Here is a 19,891-nt window from a genome sequence, read left to right on the forward strand (position 1 = left end):
GTCGTCCTCACCCCTCCTCTTCTCCCCTTCTCATTCTCCTAGTTCCCTCCCCCTCCCCCCATGCTCCCAATTTTCTCAGGCGTCTTGTCCCTTTCCCCTTCTCCAGGGAACCATGTATGTCTCTCTTAGGGTCTTCCTTAAACCATATTTTTAACAGTGTATATGACAAAATGAAAATGATGCATAAACCAGCCCTTATTCTGTACAGATTCCTCTAGGAAAGGCATTTTGCAAAGAATGAAGAGGGAACTGAACTAATGCCGGTCTATGTAATGCCGCTGTTCTTGAAATAATGACAAAGAAATGGCAACTATCAAAACTGGGGCATTTGGCAAACAAATAATCAAGTGAAGTGTTTGATATGGTGGCAGAAGCCTATAATTCTAGCACCTATAAAGTTGAGGCAGAAGGAATGCAAATCTATAACTAGCCTACAATATACAGCAAGTACCAAGCCAGCAAGACCTTGAATCAAGGGGAAAAACAACAACACAAAAAGGAAAGCAAATGATAAAAATCTTACTTCTAAGCAAAACTACATCTATCAGCTATTGCCAGATTCTTATTCTTACAGATTTTTCTGATCAGTAGTATCATTAAAATGTGAATTTTATTTTTCAAAAGTGCACAATAAAATGCATGAACATTTGTAAGGTCTATAACTTTTAGTGAACCAAAGCTCCTAAAATCAGGCATGGGGGGAAAAGTCCATCCAAAATGTAGGCCAGTGGTTTTATTTTTAAGATTTTATTTAATTTTATTTTCTGTGCATTGGTATTTTGCCTGAATTCATGCATCTGGGAGAGTGCCGGGTCCCCTGGAACTATGGTTACAGACAGTTGTGAGCTGCCCTGTGGGTGCTGGGAATGGAACCTGGGGTCTCTGACAAAGCAGTCAATGCTCTTCACCCCTGAGCTCATTGATAGATCTTCTACATGTAATATTTCTACACTATAACTTCAAGAAATCAGTAGTTGCAGAGTTTAATATGGTATCAAAAATAATATCCATAAACATCGTGAAGAACTGTCAAACATTCCTTTTCCAAGACTCCATTCTTACACTCTCTCCAAAGAAGCATGTGCCAGTCAGTAAACGGGGACAAGTATGAGTGTCTGGCTAGTTTCTATCAGTAGAGATTTAAAATTTGAAAACATAACACAAACTCATGACACTCATTCCTGTTTTTCCTTTTTTTTTGGTTTCTAAAAGTAGTTATGGCTGTCCTGGAACTGTGTAGTCCAGACTAGCCTCCAACTCACAGAGATCTGCCTGCCTTTGCCTCCTGAGTGCTGGGACTAAAGGTGTGTATCACTACCAGCTGGTCAACAAATGAAATTTCAAAATTTTCTGTTTTAACAACTAACATAGTAAATATTATATTTAATGACTTGAGTAACATCCTAAAGAAAATTCATCTTTTTTTCTTTTTCCCTTCCTCATAACTGAAATGCTAAGCCAGCTGTCAACATGTTCTTAGAGAGGAGGGCCAAGCAATAAGATAAAAAGAAAATGGATTTCCTGGGTCAGAGTTTCTCAACTGCAATGTGTATATAAACAGCTTGAGACTCCTGCTGAACTCATCAGGTCTGAGACAGGAGCCTGGTAAGGCTGTCTCTCTAACAAGTTTCCAGGTTGATTTCAATGTCATTTGTTCATCCATGGATCCCATTATTTGAGTGGCTTCTAGAATGGGCCACTTAACTCTTTCTAGACTGCAGCACAAAAGTGAAATAAAGAATCCTGCTCAAGTCCCTTTATGGAGTCCTTTAGCTCAGTACTCTATCACTGACTGCTAACTAGTGAAATTGACCGATGCATCAGCTCTACATTGACAAATGCATCAGCTCTACTCTAATTTCTCCCCCTGCTCCAAACCCAGCCAAACATCCTATTGAACTTCAACCTCTCGACATGTAGCCAGCAAATTTAATTCAATAGATCTACAGCTAAAATCTTTCCCTCATACATTGTGCTTTAACCTTCTGAACCATTTCTATTTGCCCTGTTTCTTTGTACATGCTTATCTCTTTGTATAGAATGCACTTTTCCCTTTTCTTCACTTGGTCTCAAGATCCAACTCAAGTACAGTCTTCTTTAGCCTCTGGTTTTTAGTTTAATGGCCTAATACCTGCTCTTTATGCTCTGTACCCTATGCTGTTGTTTAGTGCCATCATTCTCCCAGTTGACCAAGTTAGAAATGTAGACTGTACTGCCACATAGAATCAGTCAGTGAATCCTGATGACTCACTGTATGCATCCTGTATCCCTTATTCCTTCTCCTACTGCCTATGTTGCAACTATCATTAGTTCCAGCCATGATCTGACTCATTCTAAAATAAAAACACTGAATTTTTAGAATTATTTAGTGGCATGTATGCCTTTTACCTTCTTGGCCCTAATTAACTGTTCAGCCCCATCCATCATGAATCTTTTCCTCACAGATTATGGTTTAACCTTCTGATCCATTTCCACTTGCTTCTCTGTGTTTACACATGCTTATCTCTTTGTATAGAATGTACTTTTCCCTTTCCTTCATTTTGTCTGAAGCTTCAACTCAAATATTATCTTTTCTAACCTCTGGTTATGAGTTAAATGTATTCAATTTATAATCCTAGAGAAGTTTGTATGTCTTCTTAGTTCTTTTTACCCTGAATTCCATTACCCATCGACAGTTCCCTTTTAAGAAAAAAAAAACATACACATATACAACTTTAGACTACCTCACTCCTCCTAATTGTCATAGATCATAGGCATTATTATTTCAGAAAAAATTCAGGTTGAGAGCTGGTATACTTGCGTGTGGCACATACATGTGTATATATTTGTATGTGTGCACATTTGTGTGCTGGTGCATGTGTACTTGGAGACAAGAAGTGAATAGTGTCTTCTTCAATCACAAATATACCCCCACTCTGGGTTTTTTAAAACAGGGTCACTCACTTAACTTGGAGCTTGCTGATTGGCCTGACTAACTGACTAGCTAACCTCCAGGGATGCTACTGCTTCTGCCTACTTCATAGTGGAATTAGAATAAGGGTCATAGGGATCCCAACTCAGATCCTCATGCTTGTGCAGCAAGCAGTTTACCGACCAGGCCATCCTTTCAGCCCTGAACTGGGATCTAGCCTACCATTGTCCAGCACACATTTCTTCTCCAATGTTTCCTAGTCAGAGAGACAGCAAAGTTTGTGGGAAAGAGGAATCAAGACCCTTGGGAAAGGGAAAGTTGTTCTGATGATTTGAGCTAAAACAAATAGTCAAAGGGTCCAACAATGAGACAATAGATAAATCACAAAGATAAGAGCAGCAGTAGATGAATGTAACCCACCAGAGGTGATATACTGACCTATAGGTCCTTAGAGCCCCTTGGCAAGTTACATGACGATCTATAGAACCTTAATCAAGGTAGTTCCAGCCTTAAACATTAAAGTAGACTGTGACTATGGCAAGTTTACCTCATTCCCTAGCCCTAGTTACAGCAGTTGGAGTCATTCAAAAGCACCTCAGAGAAGACAGAACTGGTCCCACATTCTATCATACAGCAGCATACAACTTGTCTGTATAAATAGCACAGAGTTCTACCTCTCAAGTCAGTGTGATTATTCAGTATGGAAAGACTTGTTGTTACCAAGCCTGATGGTCCCCATTTGATCCCTTGGGCCCATATGGTGAAAAGAGATAACCGATTCCTACAAGTTGTGTTCTGTCTTCTACAAGTGTGCCATAGCACATGGTCTCTCTCTTCCTACCTCTCCCTCCTCACCTCTCTCACACACACAAAATAAATAAACAAAATGAAATAAATAAATGAATTAATGTATGGTGTCCACTGTGCACTTACCTCTATGTGACAAAGAATGTAATGTACTGAAGAGATATGCACACAAAGGAACCCAATTCTGAAGTCAGGCAATAAGATAACAATGACCTCTAAAAGCAGCTCATTTAAATGTGGTAGACTAGGTGTTGGTGGCGCACGCCTTTAATCCCAGATTAAAGGAGAGGAGGCAGAGGCAGGCAGATCTCTGTGAGTTTGAGGCCAGCCTGGTCTCCAGAGCAAGTGCCAGGATAGGCTACACAAAGAAACCCTGTCTCGAAAAACCAAAAAAAAAAAATAATAATAATAAATAAATAAATAAATAAATAAATAAATAAATAAATGTGGTAAACCAGGACTATGACATGAGCCTAAGAACCAGGATAAATCATACCAACTAGGCAAAAGCTGCCTGGACAGACTCAGTGCTCTTAGGGAAGAAAGTGTAAGGATGGTGAGAGATGAGGAGAATGAGCAGATCCCTCAGGACTGCTTAGCCAGCTAGAACTTTTGCTTTTCTTCTGAGATAGAATTCACAGGGATTTGAGGCAGAGAATTGCTGTGATCTGGTCTGTTTTAAAGATTATCCCTCAGGGTGTAGGGAAGAGAACGGAACATGGAGAGATGGGGTAGAAGCAGGAAGACAGGAGTAAATTCAACCATGCAAGTGAGAAACAATGAGGCTTAGCCAAGGCAGGAACATTGAAGGTAGTGTCACCATTGGACTGGGAAACACCTTGACATTCATGCCAGCACAATATGCTAATGGGCTGATAATGCAAAAGGTTTTAGAGCTATTTTAAATTTTTTACACAAAGGACCATAGAAGGAGGTGGTTCAGAGGAAATGGCAGACAGAACCAACAGAATGTTTAGAAAGGGAGATGCTGTAGTACAGGGCTAGAGTAATAAAAATAATGGCATGAACAACAGAAAGTCAAGAGTAGCACACAAAAGATGCAACAGAGTGGAAAGCAGATGCAAACACAGTGAGGGAGATCTCATAGCATGAGGGTTTGCCTAAATTTAATCTCTATTTGGGGGATTTGGAACTAATTGGTTTTCTGTGCCTGTAGAACAGATGAGTCTAAGGGTCTGAGAACAGTGATATCCTTGTAGTTGTAAAAACAGGTTCCACAAGCTTTTTCTCCTATTAAAAATACCCAGAGATGAACATGGTGGCTGGCATACACCTTTAATCCCCATGCTACAGAGAAAGTTGCAGGAGGGTCTCTGTGAGTTTGAGGCTACCCAAGTCTACACAGTGAGTTCTAGGCCAGCCAGGAAAACATAGTGAGACCCTGTCTCAAAAAACAAAACAACTTGCCCCAAAAAATGCCCCTGAAGGAAATCTAAGATAGTCACACAATGGAATACACAGTGAGAACACATGATCTATATTATAAAGCAAAAGCAAGGATAAATCTCAAAATATAGCATTGCATTAAGAGTCAGAAAAATAACATTGAATTATCCCCTTTGTGTTAATTATAAAAACCATGGAAAAGTAATCTGTTTTTAGCAATCCCTGCCCCATGATAAGAAGGAGTGGGTAGGGGTGGAGAAGGAAAGGCCTTCCAGGACTGCTGATAATCTTCCAGGCCCATCTCGGTAGTGATTACACAGCTGTCTTTGCTTAATAAAAATTCATCAAACTGTATACTTCAATATTATATTTTACCTCAATATGTTTTTAAAATACCTTTACACTAGGCTATGCTTCCTGCATCCTGGGAAGAACAGAGCCATCCACTTAAGAGTTCTTATTACAAATTAGCTTTTATCCAAAGCAAGACCAGGAAAACATAAAAAACGTTTACAGGTTTCACCAAGTAATCTTCCTGGGACACTTCAGCTAAAGGGACAGGGAAAGGCCCTGGTTTGGGGGAAAGATGGAAAAAACAACCTCAATGGCTGTTCAGTTTAAAACATGCAGATGTTTGGGGGATTGGTATAGATATGTTTTTATAACGTTTTCTCTGTCTCTTGGGAAATGTGATTCTGCACTTCAGACGACGATGTCCAGTTAAGCGTTTGTTTCTGTAATCAGGCCAGCAGAGCCTTAAGTTGCATGAAATGAGGAGCAAGTGACTTCTGAGAGCAACAAAGAGCACCACAGGGACCTGGAAAGTGTTCATCCAACAAAACCTCCAGCCATTTGTCTCTATCTGGCCACCTTTAATGATTTAAGAGCTCTTCGTCATATGATCATCAATCTATTAACATGATGGAGCAGCTCTCAGAACTGGAGTTTTTAAAATGCAACTATCCGTGACCTAAATTTCCTGCTGGTCCTGCTGGTCTCAGGTTAAACCTGTTTGTCTATCATCAGGGGAATCAATATAAATAATAAAAACAGGTCAGTGTCCAGCTTTCCAAAGTCTCACTAAGAAAAACTAAATCCCACTCTTGCAATCAGTACCAGCTCAGTGTGTCCACACATAGCTTGAGATATTGGTAGATTCTGTCCCAATTACAAAATATCCCACAGTATGAGGACATTAGCTTAAAATCTGTTTAATTTCCTTGCTTGCATTCCAACTTTTTTCTTTTATTTATTTTATGTGTATAGGTGTTTTGCTTGCATATATGTCTATAAACCATGTGTATGTGGTGCCCACAGAGGCCAGAAGTAGGCCATTGGATGTCCTGGAACTGGAGTTGGTTGTGAGCCACCATGTAGGTGCTGGGAATCAAACCCAGGTCCTTTAGAATAGCAGCCAGTGCCCCTAACTACTGAGCCATCTCTCCCTCCCCGCTGCTTGCTTTTCAATCTGGCCAAGCAACAATCCCATAACTCTTAGCAAGTCGCAGAAATGGTATGAGGTTTAGTTTTGACAACCTAGGAAATGTTTGAAAACATAAAAATATAAATGTTGGTTATCTCCATGAAGAATGTGATAATGAATTCTTCACCCTGTGTAGAATCTGACTTCCAGGATTCTCGGGGTAAAGCTAAGAGATCAAATGCTTAGGGAGGATGGAGAACGGCTGGTGAAAGGGGGCAATGGGAAAGCTGTTGCTTTGAGAACTGTCTCAGTGTATTTCACATACCACACTGGCAGCAAGAAGAATGGCCAAGGCCTTGGGCTCCCTTAGAGAGACATTCTCAGTAACAGAGCACTGCTCCTCACATTCATGACCTCCAGCAGCTTGGGGGGGGGGGGATGAGATTGTGGTGTCTTCTACCAACAGTGCAGTCCACAGTGCTGCAGACTACATCAGCTTAAGAAATCCTTTTGGAGCATTCTCTATGGAATGATGGGACAGAGGACAGAAGCCAACTAAGTCAGTTTACCTGAGATCTCTGTTCTCCATTCTGACTTTACCTCTTTTCTGGTCTCCACTCAGAACTCACCAGCTTCTTCCTGGACTTGGCAAATTAAGCAATTCCTCCTCTAAGACATGGAGGAGGTCTAGAAGGCCAAACTCTTCCAAGACAAAACTACATTTAAAAAGAGAAGAGGCAACCAGAGTGGAAGCAAGATAACTTCTCAGTGGCTGAATTTCTGATTTAATGGTGGCTGGGAAGCATTTTGGCATAGAAAATATTTTTGGGTTTCCTCATATTAGATTTTATACAAATTAACTGACGAGCTCTTAGTATTGCTCTCCTATTTTTAAAGTGCACTGGTGTAAATTTAGAAGGTAGATTTCCTATTTCTGTAAAAGAACAGTACCAAAGGCTGTAATTTAAGCTATTGCAAAGCATTTAAATCTCAGGTTCTCAACTTTTTGCACAATACACCACACCTCAACAGGCTCTTGTGGAAAATAAATAAGATGAGCCCTCAACTTTAAAGTGTCTATGTTTGCCTTAGCACTACCATTATTACTATTTTATTGCCTTGCTCTCCAAAGGGAGGCTTCTATTTAGAAAGGGCTGGTGACCTGGATGTATTTACATACCCCTGGTGACTTACCTGCCCCCCCCAACACATACACCCCAAGATCTAGTCATTGGTTAATGGAATACCTCAGCCAATGAGGTGCTGAGCTGCCATGTCCCAGCAAGGCCAACTCTTTCAGGCTACCTAGGGAACAACTTTGACACAGATGTATAACATCCACCACATTACAAACCAAGAAGCCCAATATCTATTTCCAAGCCAACTGGAGCCTCTGGCTTTCTTCATGGCCATGTATAGACACCAGAGGATCCAGCTGCAAGTAAGTGTGGAACATTTCTTGTGACAAACTTTAAAAACAATGAGAACCTGGGGAGACAGGCATAATCTGGATGATAAATTCCCAGTACAGCCTCTGCCCCTGTGAACTGACAGGAACAGCAACAATATGCAGAGTTCCTTCAGATTTCCTTCTCGGTGGAACAACTAGGAGTGTTCTTCTGCAACAATCAAAGTTCAGACATGTAAACCTTTAGATTTGTTTTTTCCCTTCCTCTGTGACTTTCCTTTTCTCTCACTCTTGTGACATCAGGATTATGCCTGCATTTTCTTTAAAGTTGTTCCATATAAATTTTGCCGTAAACTCTATTTCCTAAGAACATGAAAAAAGGATACCAAGAAGCCACAAAAAGTGAATTATGTAATAAGAATGCCAGGACCCCAGAACTATTTGATTTACAGGTGTTTATTGTTATAAAATTTCCTCTTAGTATTACTTTTGCTGTATCCTACAAATTTTATTATAGTGTTTGCTCAATTTTATATATCTCATTTTTTTTACCTATCCATTATTTAGGAGCATATTGTCTAATTTCCACATATTTGTTAATTTTCCAAAATATCTGTAATTGATTTTCGTGCCATTGTGACTTCAATCTTTTAAATTTTATTCAGATATTTCTGTGGCCTTTTATGTGACTTATCCAGCTGGGACACCATACCAACCTTAAAATATATTCTAATAGGAGTTCCAGAATTTAAAAAAAAATAGAGATGAAACACATTGGATAAAATAATAGATGCAAATTTCAATGACTGGTTAAAAGCATAAAACACCAGATACAGGATTGGTATATACAATATATACCAAGTAGGGTGAACTTTTAAAAAATCCAGAATTAAACATTATAAAACTAAAAAAAAATATTAAAAAATAGAGGAGGAAAGAACCTTCCTCACAAAAGTCTGAATAGCAATTTGCAAAAATTAATCATACACAAAGAAAGTGGCATTCTAATGTTTGCAAATATCTCAACAACAGCAGATGGACACAGTAGAATCAACAGCCAAAGTACTGGGCTGCAAAGATGGCTAAGTGGATAAAGCATTTGCTGAGCAAGTCTAAGGACCAAAGCTCTGATCCTTAGAACCCACGTAAAGTCAGGTGTGGTAGTATGTATCTGTAATCCTTCATTCCTATAGCATGATGGATAGACATAGGCAGATCCATGACAGCACATGAGCAGGCTAGCATGGTGTATGTAACAGTGAACAATGGGAGATCCTGGCTCAAACAAGGTGGAAAGTGAGGGCTAACACCAAAGTTTGTCCTCTGACTTCCACATAGTTGCCATGGCATGCATATAACACACGCACACGCACACGCACACGCACACGTGCGTGCACGCGCCAAGGAAAATGTCTAAGCACTTGTTATCTTTGAGCCTTTAGCTTCTACTATAATGCTAAGTAAACCCTATCATACACTGAAAACATTGGTGGAATAAATGAACTGTATTCTCCATCTCCACTTCAATCATTAGATTAAATCAGACACTTGAAGAATAAAATGAGACTCCCATTAATGAAGTCTAAAATTGGTTTATTTCCTCATTTAGTTAGAGCTCTGGGATTTAGATGAGGGTGTGCAGTAAAATCACCACCTAGTTAGAAACATGTGCTGACATGAAACAGTGAGTCCCCACAATGCCATCTCGCCCCATGTCCCTCCCCAGTCAAAAGGAATGCCTTTTATCCAGTGAAGTTAGCATGGAGAGTTTTGTGCATACTATAGATTCCTATCAGTCATGCAAATGCTGCTGCCAGTGCAGCACAGTGCATACAACCGGTATGCATATTTGCTGCAGACCATGGTGACTACAGACAGGCTTAGCGCCTATTTCAGTTTACTCTGGGGTTTCATGTTCTGCTGACTGCAGATAAAACCTCCCTGCACAATGGCTGCATGTTTTAGCCATCTCTGTGAGATTCCATAGGAGTTTGGACTGAAATATAAAAACTCATAAGCTGCCCAAAACACACAGAAATATTTAAATCACTTTTAGAGTTAATAATTTTCCACTTAAGAGCAAATATTATTAGAAAAGAAATATATTTCTTTCTTAATGTAATAAGATACATTATAGCTTGCTTCAAGCTTTTGAGCTTCCTATCTTTAGAGATGAAACACTGGATATACAAATCCACTTAATACAAAAAATATGTAATGTTTTCCAAACTGTTCAAATACAATTAACATGCTATCAAATTTGCTTTCCTCTGTACATGTAATAAGAATGAAGAGTGTTTTAACTTGAGAGTCATTTGGTGAGTTTGTACAACTTTGTGCTTATGAATCTTTCCATTTTCTTTATGGAAATCAGTCCTATGCTGACTGAGAAGTGCCATGAATGGGATTCACATAGGTTACCTATGTTTGTCTTTCCTTCCCTCTTGGAACACGTGTAAAGAGGAGATCAATGACTGATTCAGATTAATGCCATCTTTCAGTTTGCCTCTATGAATGGCATAATTACAGTCTGTGGAAGCACTGATAGCTGCCACTTAAGGTGACTTGGGATTTGTCACATAGGCTTTCTCATCTATTAAATGGGAGCACTACCCATGAGGATTTAAAGGCCTCTAGTTCTTGCTTTATAGTCCTGCAGCAGATATGGAATTCCCTCTAGCTTCTAAGCCAAGACGTCTTTCTTTAGTCATTAAGTATCTCACAGTGAAACTGTAGATTATGACACTGCTCTTTTTCTGTTGTCCTCTGCCTCCCATATCACTACACAGCATAAACCCATCCCCTTTGAAGCCTTCTATCCATCGAAATGCTACTTCACTTTATTTGGAGAACAGGATTGGTCAGTTGGGAATAAGCCATCAGTGCTGAAGATAATAACTAAATACACCACAGTAAAAATGTGTTATCTTGGGGCAGAACAGATGACTCAAAAGTTAGGGACACATACTGTTCTTGCACAGGACCCAAGTTCAGTCCCCATGTGAACCCATGCTGGATATTTCACACCCAACTATAGCTCCAGTTTGAGGGCGATCCAGTGACTCTGATTTCCTAAGTACCTGTACACATGGGCACATATCCACACAGAGAGACACACATGCATACACATAATTAAAAATAAATCTGAATCTAAAAAAGTGTCATTTAATACATTAAGTCAAATAAAAACATGCTTACTTATAAACATCTTTCAAAAATTTACACTTAAAGCATAAGCAGAATATATCTTGTCTAGAAATACTAGATAGGTTTTCTGTTGTTTGCTTGTCTTTTAAGACAAGGTCTCTCTCTACATAGCTCAGGCTGGCCTTGAACTCACAGAAATCCATTTGTCTCTCTCTGCCTCTGCCTCCTGAATGCTGGAATTAAATAAGTGAGCCACCATGCCAGGCATGGATAGCTGTTTTGTTTTGGTTTTTTTTTTTCTAATTAGTATGTTCAAACGTTCTGATAATATCCTGGAAATTATGTTTTGTGAAATGACAGAGTATAGCACATAGCTGAAGCATTGCTCAATCTCTCCTTAAGCCTCTTGGAGCTCTCCCAGGTCATTTCTGAACTAAAGAGGCACCTTGGGGAGGAAATGGGACTGTCAACTTAGCCAGCTAGCAAGCCAATACAGAATTGCTGTCACATCCACTACACCCTGGTCATCTCTGTTTCCTACCATAAGCTTGTGGGGACTAGAACATGCATAAGGAATGAATGGCCATGGTAAGCAAATAGGTACTGGTGAGACAAAGCCTTCTAGACCACTATTCTGAAGGCTCTGCCATTTGGGTGGGTCAGGCAGAATTATAAACAGATCAACTTAATGAACTCAGATGGACTTCTATCTTTTATTTGTCCCAGCCAGCACTGCTTTCTTTTTAGAACAGGTCTTGCCTGGCTATTATAACGTGAAGTTATAGGGTAAGATATCTTTATTTAAGTAATACTGGCCAAGCACAAGCCAATGTCTCCCTACAGGCTATCCTTTGAAATACTAGGCTTTAGCTATCCTCCTGCCTCACCTTCTCAAGCATCTATGAGTACTGGCCCTTGCAATCTCTCTAAGCTTTCCTGTGTCCTTGTGGAGAGCTTTTCTTCCCTTAACTACACCCATTAATTCTCACATTTGTTTATTTAACAAATGTATATCCAGGCACTGTGTGCTGGACGGAGAGGATAAACTGGTGAATGAACACTGTCCATCTCCATTCACAGCTAAGAAACAAGTGCCAGATAGTGGCACATAAACAGTTACAAAACAGAAAATCAGTCTAGAGACACTAGACAGCATTCCCAGAGTCATAGAATTTGGGACAAACCATGCAGGTTGGAATGAGAGGTTAAGAAAGCTTCCTAGCGGGAACCAAGACCATGCAGAAGCTTGGGTAAAGGAGGACTGAAAGTAAGGTACAAGATGGATCAAATTTTTCTTTTTGGAAAACCTAACAAAATATTTTCTGAAACTTGAGAATGAAAACTACCATTTAGCAGGACTACAAGGAGAACAAACCTGAACTGTTATCCCTTGTGAAATGTCCATCTTCTGTGCATCCTGGCTGTTAGGATGGCAGAGACTAGTTAGTAGGTATTTGATAACACCTTTAAGAACAAGGTGTACTAGTTTCCATCTTAGCATCCACAAGTGGTCTAAAACTATGCAGCTGCCTTGCACCTCACGTCTACATGACAGTACAGCCCAAAACATCAGTGTGAAATATAAACACCTGATCAAGGATTGACCTAGTCAATTCCACCAGCATTTCCAATATAACAAATGTTTTTCCCAGATTGAAAAATTAGCTAGAAAAGGCAACCTGCTAATGGGATTTGCATGTGAGATGTCCCCAACAGGCTCAGATATGTACGCATTGTATCTCCAGATGATTCTATTGTTTTGGTAGGGTGTGGGAACTTCTGCACATGAGAGCTAGCCAGCAAAGAGCTATAGGGTCAGGCCACACCACCCTAGTTTGGGTCAGAGGTCTGTTTCGTGACTGCAGCTACAATATAACAAGAAACACCCTACCCCCACTCCCACTGTCATGTCTTTCCCCCAGGATACACGTGCCCTCTCAGCTGTGAGCCAAAATAATCCTTAGGCTATGTCTTGTCTGACACTTTGTCATAGTACAAGAAATTAACCGATACACTTGCTCTGAAGAAATCCCATCAAAATTTGCAACTTATGTCACTGAACTTCGAGACTAAAAAGTGGGAAAGGTCTGCTGAGTAGAGACTGTTGCTCATGTCCAAACATTCAATCTTTCTTACTTTAAAATCTAATAACTCCTTAAGCTTTGCACATAGCCACCCAGAAGAAAAGAAGATTGCTCTTCCCAGCCTGCCTTGCAGCTTGGTGTAACCATGTAAATTAAGTCTGGTTAGTGGAACAGTCGGCTATGGTGGCATGTACAATTGGGGTTCATCATCATAAGGGAATATGCCACAGTCACCATTTCTTCCCTGTCCCTATTTTGGATCTCTAGAATAAGAAAATTCTTGCAAACTAGACCAGCTATGTAGACCCAAAATACTAATAGTATTTGTATTAAAACAATGGTACCCAGGATGATACCACCAAGAAGCTGCATTGCTACTCACTGTAGACTACTAGAAGACCATTGAAATATGAGAGAGAGTGAATTCTCATCTTGCTTGTGTCTACTTTACGAGATAAGCTCAGCCAAGTGACCATTATCTGCTGTGTCCGAGGCTTTTCTAGATGCTGGTGGACTACTTATATGTTATCTCATCTTATTCATTGTTTTATGTAGCAATAAATGACAATTTCAGCATGGAATAATATTTAATAGCCTGGCATTCTTGAAAATGCTGGCCTCAATAGAAAACTTAGAGATTATGCACATGACAAAACAACTCCCAACTACTGTAATGATAGTCACCTATATTGTAAGTCACTTAATTTCAAGTGGCCTTTGTGCAAAATACCTTAACAAATTAAAGTAAGTTTTTTTAGGTGTAAAATTACTTGACTTTGCAGGAGAATGGAAGAAAACTTTGCTGGGAAGATCCAAGGAATACATTAGATCATGTGGGAACCATGAAGAATATCTCATTCCTATTTTAAAAAGTTCAAAATCCAGTTGAAGAGACACAGGAGGCAGCTCTCAAAGGCATCCACAATGCAATGTGCTGTCCCTGTTTATGGGTGCTGTGTGGTGATACAGAGGAAGGAATGGGTTCTAGATGGAAGCCTAAAGTCTTTGGAAAGGAGGTGATGTGGAGCTCAGGTCTTCAAGAAAGAGCCTTTATGTGCTGCACCTTCGAGGAAAGATTGGTACTGAGATGTTGAAGTAGTGCTTTTCTATTGAGTGTCACTGACCATTTGGGAGCATCAGGAAGTGGAAGTGGTTTTGACTGACATAGAGAATGATGAGCCTTACAGCAGTTATTAGCCTGGGAGGCAGAAGGAGGGACCAAGGCACTAAATTTCATTCAATGCCCAACACAATCCTGCACAAGAACTATGTAGTCCAAAATACCAACTTCATCTCTCCAAGAAGAAAGAGCGGAGAAGCTGTCTCAGAAGAGTGCCCCACATACCCACAACATCGACTATATCTCTCAAAGAAGAAAGGGCAGTGAGGCTGTCTCCACTCAGAAGAGTCCTCCACATACCCAAATCAGCAATGACCAAGCATCAAGGATGCTTCTTTAAAAGTTCAGCCTGAAATAAAATGGAATCACTCCATATATTATTTTCAGTCATTTGAATTATTTCAATTTAACTGTGATTACAATCTATAACTGAGACTGTTAGGCTTTCTTAATTAAACTTCTTTCTAAGGTTAATTCACAACAAATGAACAATTTTCAAAATAAAAGCATTATATATAAAATTCAATAAAACTGGCTCCATGTTAATTAACTTTATTTTCCTTCTGTGATATCCTGACCTCCTTCAAGCACAGCATGAACAGCTCTGGAAAAGCACAAAAACTGCAAAGCAGCTACTACCACAAAATCATCAAGAGGCAGACTCTGCTAGGCAAATAGTGCACAAGGTGGAACTCCTCCATAGTTGTCATTTTCGCATCCTTTGTTCTAGTAGTGCTCATGAGAAGTGTTTAAGTTAGCACTGTCTACACACCAGGCACATCACACACACACACACACACACACACACACACACACACACACACACACACACACACACACAGAGAGAGAGAGAGAGAGAGAGAGAGAGAGAGAGAGAGAGAGACAGACAGACAGACAGACAGACAGACAGACAGACAGACACAGAGAAACAGAGACACAGAGACACAGAGATTTGAATTTTACTGGAGCCCTGTGAGATGGCTCTATGATTATTCCCACTTTACAGGATGAGTTTCCTCTTCTTTCAAAATCTGTCTTTCAATTTCACTTCCCCTACAAGTCCTTTCTTAATAACTCTTACCGTCCCCATCAACTCTGTTTTCTGTCTCTCCTGGCCCCACTCTATTATGTGTGGCTCTTCCATAGCCAGCACAGTTCATCTGATGTCCCCTCTGCATGTTTCTCTTTATATTACCTCACCAAAGATGGACTCCATCTCACTCATGTGTGCATCCCTACAGTGCCTAGCAGAGATTCTTGCACAATGAACAGGCCAAACAAAAGTTTGTTGAACAGTATTAGTATGGGGGAAAAGAAGAAAGGAATTTAGGAATAGCTTTGAAAACAAAGGAAGAGTTTTGAATAAAAAGCAACAAGCAATTATTCTGTGTCTGCAGATGAGAAAACAAAAGTGATCTCAGGAATTATGGTATAAACATAAATATGAGCTAAGCCTTAAGTTATAACTATACTGAAAGAAAAGACAGGTAAATGTTTGCATCATCTTGAGAGGTTGATGACTTCAACATAACACCAAAGGCAAAACCAACTGAAACTAATCTGGAGACAGCCAGCTCATAGTGAGGCTTCAGGACCCCAACTCCCATCTTGCTATTGAAATAGTCTGTCTCCTCACCTGCAATGTGAGAAGAACAACAGCCTCTGCACATAGATGCAAGGATATGAGTGATGTAAGACAAACCATAATGCCTTCCATGAAATTTCAAAAAACAAACCAAGGAAAGAAGAAACAGATTTGGCTGCATAAAAATACCATCTGTCAATAAACAATACCAAATATATTGCTAGTACATAACCATGAATATCATTCACAAATTGGGGGAAAACTTCAATAGGAAAAAAGAGATGAGGATAAAGAGAAGGCCCTCTCCCCCCAAAGACAGCAGAGTTCAGCATTTCAAAGCATGTTAATGTAGGCAATTGGGACAATGAGACACTGAAAAATACCCTCCTGATTTAAGTAGTTACAGTGTGTTAAAGAGGACTGATTTGGTTTTTGATTTTGCTTACTAAATCAGTAGCACTAATGATGGTACAGTACAATCAGCAACTTTTGGAACCTTGTGCAACACTTAGGTTGCTGTATTGCTATTTACCATTTGCCAATACTGAAATCCTTAAAATGCCTCATCATGTAAAAAGTAGGTATTTATGTTAAAGAAATAATTACTAATATGTGCAAAGGCATAAGCTTCAGCCTTATATATAGGATAAAATCTGGGCATGAGCTACTGATCCAATAGAATAATCACTACATTAAGGCTGTAATCCTGAGTGTTGTGATTGTATGGAAGACATAAAATGGCATGAATAAAAGAGAAAACTGTAGATGAGCATTGCTGACTGGTTCTATCTTCATGCAAACAATAATGGCCTGTGTGTGTGTGTGTGTGTGTGTGTGTGTGTGTGTGTGTGTTAAAGATCTGAATAGAAACATGCCTACATATTAACAGGATCTCTAAATACTGAAACCATAGGCCACTTCGGCAAGCTGTAATAACTTAATTTTGTATGGTAAGTATATTTTCATAATTAAGAAAATTGTAATCTGTCCCCAAAGGCAGTATCCAGATACTCTGACAATAAAATGTGCCATTGACGATGGCTGTACTATATAATGCTGAGCTCCCAGTGGCTACAGAAGCAATAGAAACCATGTAGTGACAAAGTTCAACTAAATGCTGAAGCAGCTAAGAGAATATCTCATGCTTAATGCTCAGATGGCAAGAGAAAAAAAAGAAAACTAAGTAATGTTGGATAAAACTAAAGTCATAGTCTCATGCAGCTCACCAGATTTGCAAAAACAAACAAACAAACAAAAAAACTGTACAATAAAGGAACTTCCAGAAGCATCACCATCCCTGACTTAAGGTCTATTATCAGGCTATAGTCCTGAAAAAAAGCTTGGTATTGGCACAAAAGTAGGCAGGTAGACCAATGGAATCGAATTGAAAACCCTGATATTAACCCACACACCTACAAACACCTGATTTTTGACAAAGAAGCTAAAATTATACAAATGGAAAAAAGAACGAATCCTCAACAAATGGTGCTGGTATTACTGGATGCTGGCATGTAGGAGACTACAGATAGATCCATATCTATCACCATGCACAAAACTTAAGTCCAAATGGATCAAAGACCTCAACATAAATCCAGCCATACTGAACCTCTTAGAACAGAAAGTGGGAGGTACCCTCAAACGAATTGGTACAGGAGACTGCTTCCTGAACATAACACCAGTAGCATAGACACTGAGATCGACAAATAATAAGTGGGACCTCCTGAAACTTCTGTAAGGCAAAGGACACAGTCAACAAGACAAAACAGCATCCCACAGAATGGGAAAAGATCTTCACCAACCCCACATCTGACAGAGGGCTGATCTCCAAAATATACAAAGAACTCAAGAAGCTAGTCTCCAAAACACCAAAATATGTGGTACAGCACTAAATAGAGAATTCTCAATAGAGGAGTCTAAAATGGCTGAAAGACACTTAAGAAAGTGCTTAAATCCTTAGCCATCAGGAAAATGCAAATCAAAACAACTCTGTATCTTACTCCTGTCAGAATGGCTAAAATAAAAAACACCAATGACAGTATATGCTGGAGAGAATGTGGAGAAAGGGGAACACTCCTCCACTGCTGGTGGGAGTGCCAAATCAGTATGGCGATTCCTCAGAAAAATGGGAATGAGTCTACCACAAGATCCAGCAATTTCACTCTTAGGCATATACCCAAAGAATTCACATTCATACAACAAGGACATCTGTTCAACTATGTTCACAGCAGCATTATTTGTAATAGCCAGAACTTGGAAGCAACCTAGATGCTCCTCAACTGAAGAATGGATAAAGAAAATTTGGTGTACTACTACTACTCCATGGTTTACACAATGGAGTACTACTCAGTGGAAAAAACAATGGAATCTTAAAATTTGCAGGCAAATGGATGGAACTAGAAGAAAGCATCCTGAGTGACGTAACCCAGTCACAGAAAGACAAACATGGTATGTACTCACTCACATATGGATTTTAGGCATAGAGCAAAGGATTACCAGCCTACAATTCGCACCGCCAGAGAAGCTAGTAAGCAAGGAGGACCCTAAGAGAGACATACATGGTCCCCCAGAGAAGGGGAAAGGGACAAGATCTCCTGAGCAAATTGGGAGCATGGGGGAATGGAGGGGGAGCTAGGAGAAAGAGAAGGGGAGAAGAGGAGGGGTGAGGAGGACATGGGGGAGCAGGAAGGTTGGGTCAGGGGAAGAATAGAGGAGAGCAAGATAAGAGATACCATAATAGAGGGAACCATTTAGGTTTAAAGAGAAATCTGGCACTAGGGAAATGTCCAGAGATCTACAAGGATGACACCAACTAACAATCTAAGGAATAGTGGAGAGGCTACCTTAAATGCCCTTCCCTAGGCCGAGCGTTGGTGGTGCACGCCTTTAATCCCAGCACTCGGGAGGCAGAGGCAGGCTGATCTCTGAATTCGAGGACAGCCTGGTCTCCAGAGCAAGTGCCAGGATAGGCTCCAAAGCTACACAGAGAAACCCTGTCTGGAAAAACAAAAAACAAACAAACAAAAAAGCCCTTCCCCAATAAGATTGATGACTACCTTATATGCCATCCTAGATCCTTCATCCAGTAGCTGATGGAAACAGAAGCAGACACACACAGCTAAACACTGAACTGAATTCCTGAAATCCAGTTGCGGAGAGAGAGGAGTAATGAGCAAAGGGGTCAAGACCAGGCTGGTGAAACTCACAGAAACAGCTGACCTGAACAAGGGGATGCTCATGGACCCCATACTGATAGCTGGGAAACCAGCATAGGACTGATCCAGACCCCGTGAACGTGGGTGTCAGTGAGGAGGCCTCCGCAATCTATGGGGCCTCTGGAAATAGATCAGTATTTATCCCTAGCATAGGAATGGACTTTGGGAGTCCATTCCACATAGAGGGATAACCTCTCAGCCTAGATACACGGGGGAGGGCCTAGGCCCTGCTCCAAATGATATGACAGACTTTGAACATCCCCTGTGGAAGGCCTTACCCTCCCTGGGGAACAGAAAGAGGATGGGATAGGTGGTCGGTGGGGTTAGGGGGGCAGGGGAAGGAGCAGGAAATAGGATTGACATGTAAAACAAGCTTGTTTCTAATTTACATAAAAAATAGAAAAAACAAAAACAAACATTAATTATGGAAGATTTGGTGTTCTGTATGGTCACACTAGTAGAAATACTTCCAGTGTGTTTATCTATGCTGTAACTCATTGCTTTCTACACATTTGAAGAAACTCCTTTGGCTCTCAGTGCAAATACTTGGTCACAGCAAAAGGGAAAAATTAGTTCATGCCTAAAACCTTGGAAGAGGGTATATGTTTATATGTGTTTGTGTGATACTGAATGTGTGTGAGTGTCAATATGTGAACATATTTTGTGGATTTCCAGCTTCATAATCAAAAAGGCCTAATTTCATAACAAAGCCAATATGCAATCAGATAATGCAGTCTTATCCTTCCCAGTTGGCAAAGAAGCAAGCAGGGCACTGTGTGAGTATTGT

General features: G+C 40.1%; 1 protein-coding gene across 5 annotated transcripts in view; it reads right to left on the reverse strand.

Moving 5' to 3' along the window:
• The window catches only part of Scfd2 (sec1 family domain containing 2), a 346,541-nt gene that overhangs the window by 217,761 nt on the left and 108,889 nt on the right, over positions 1-19,891 (reverse strand). The gene's annotated exons all lie outside the window — the stretch shown is intronic.

This window comes from Cricetulus griseus (assembly GCF_003668045.3).
Source record: "Cricetulus griseus strain 17A/GY chromosome 1 unlocalized genomic scaffold, alternate assembly CriGri-PICRH-1.0 chr1_1, whole genome shotgun sequence".
In the NCBI taxonomy this organism is placed as follows: domain Eukaryota; kingdom Metazoa; phylum Chordata; class Mammalia; order Rodentia; family Cricetidae; genus Cricetulus; species Cricetulus griseus.